General features: G+C 32.6%; 1 protein-coding gene across 3 annotated transcripts in view; it reads right to left on the bottom strand.

Moving 5' to 3' along the window:
* The window catches only part of ZNF596 (zinc finger protein 596), a 46,039-nt gene that overhangs the window by 31,318 nt on the left and 12,612 nt on the right, over positions 1-2,109 (bottom strand). For all 3 annotated transcript variants that reach the window (XM_008588082.1, XM_008588084.1, XM_008588083.1), the window contains one exon: positions 1,857-1,980. The gene's annotated coding sequence lies outside the window, so the exon portion shown is untranslated. The remainder of the gene's footprint in view (positions 1-1,856; positions 1,981-2,109) is intronic.

Below are 2,109 nucleotides of genomic sequence, written 5' to 3'. Positions count from 1 at the left end.
CATCAAGGGATTAATTGATAAAAAGTTGTGGTATATACATACAATGTCATACTATTCAGCTCTTGAAAAAAAAAAAGAAAAAAGAAAAAAGATACCCTATTATTTGCAGCAACATGGATAGAACCAGAAATCATCATGTTAAGGGAAGTAAATCAGGCACAGAAAGACAAATACCGCATGATATCACTCACACGTGGAATAATGGAATCTAAAAAAAAAAAATAGAAAAAAGAAAAAAAAGTGGTTCTCACAGAAGTAAAGAGTAGAATATTGGTTACCAAAGGCCATGAGGAGAAGGGGTATTGCAGTGGGGGGACAGGAGGGCAGAGAAGTGGTAAACTAATGGGCACAAAACTATGCTATCTACCCTAAGTGAATCATTGTGAAATATACGTATGTATTGAAACAACACACTAAACCCCACAAATATATACAAGTAAATATAAAAATAGAAAAAAATAAATATGTGTATCTGTATAAATGAAAATTTTTTTCAGGGTTCTTGAGTATGCATATTTTGCTACCAATCAAGAGAAAGACCATCCAGTGTGGGTCTCTTCAATTCGGGTTTAATTAAAATTCTAGAAACTGTAATATTCTACACACTTCAAAATATTAATGATTCCCAGAATTGTCTAATTTTATTATTAATTTTCATGTAAACATGACATTTTAAACTGTTTTTCTTTCTGAATAATACTAAAAACTTTAAGTCTCAGGAAATAAGATATGAAATAAATTATTATTTTGGGGGGTGTCCTAAATCCATTTTATTCTCATCCCTCTGCAAACCATTAAGAAAAATTAAGCCATATATATAGTTGGCCCTCCATATCCAGATTAAAGCAAGTTTGGGTCAAAAATATTTTTAAAAAACGTTTTAAAAATGTAGGCCTTATTAACACTATGGTCAAGAGTTCAGTTCCATACTGGCTAGCTCCCATAAAAACAAACAAGCAAATAAACTGAAGAAAAGAAAAAAAAAGATGGTTACATCCGCACTGAACATGTACAGACTGTTTTTCCTTGTTATTCCCTAAACAATACAGTATAACAACTATTGACATAGCATTTACTTTGTATTAGTTATTAAGTAATCTACAGATGATTTAAAGTATACAGGAGGATGTGCACAGGTTATACGCAAATACTAAACTGTTTTATACCAGGAACTTAAGTATCCTTGAATTTTGGTATCCACACGAGGTCCTGGAACCAATCCCCCATGGATACCAAGGGATGACTGTATTTTCATCTTAAGCATAAGCATTTGATTCCAAAAAGAATATTTCTTTTTAAAATGTATTTCTATCAAGTAAAAAAGTGTACTCTGTTGTATTATTTTTGCAGCAAGCATTTTAGGTAATTAAATATTCAATTTTCATGGTTGCCGTATGTGTTCCTGTATTTTTTTTTATCCTAGTTACACTGCAACATTTTTTGAGGCAAATGATTTCTTTTTGTCAGAAATGAATATATATGGCAAGAGATGCTGAATTAGATCTGTGTAAGGAAGGGAATGGAGTTATACCGAAAAATAAAAATGGCAGATTGCCAGGCCAGTTGAGTATAAAAGCTAGTTCAGAAGAGGTAATTTTTTTATTAAAAAAAAAAAAAGCTTTATGTATATAATCATAAAAGACATTGTTTGTGAAGAAGGGAAAACTCTCTTGGAAAGTACAGATATTCTAGTTAATGTTTTACAAATTTATTTAGGCAAATTTTATTTAGGCAAATTTATTTAGAAATACTGGGGAAGACAGGAATGATTTTAGAGCTTCTTGGTTTTGTTGTTTTGTTTTGTTTTGTTTTGTCAGCCTGACAGAATGCATGTAAAATTCCTGAGACAAACAAACCTGTTGTGTTCCAGAAGGTGAGAGCAGACTGAAGGCAGGTGAGTGGGGTGGACTGGACTGGAGAAGGCAGCAGGCTTGCAGATTTCAGGGCCTGAAGGTCAGGTCAGGTCCAAAGGTCCTTCTTCTAAGAAACATCGATGAAATTAAAGCAGGAAAGTGATAACAGGTTTGTGTTTATCAGCAAGCCTTTTGCTGCAGAACGTATTGAAGTAATTGAGAAGGGCACCGTTGAGTTTTTTTTTTTTTTTTTTTT

Source organism: Galeopterus variegatus, unplaced genomic scaffold (genome assembly GCF_000696425.1).
Source record: "Galeopterus variegatus unplaced genomic scaffold, G_variegatus-3.0.2 Scaffold4669, whole genome shotgun sequence".
NCBI classification, from domain to species: domain Eukaryota; kingdom Metazoa; phylum Chordata; class Mammalia; order Dermoptera; family Cynocephalidae; genus Galeopterus; species Galeopterus variegatus.
The sequence above is the reverse complement of the archived record's forward strand: the minus strand, read 5'-3'. Positions and strand labels throughout refer to the sequence as shown.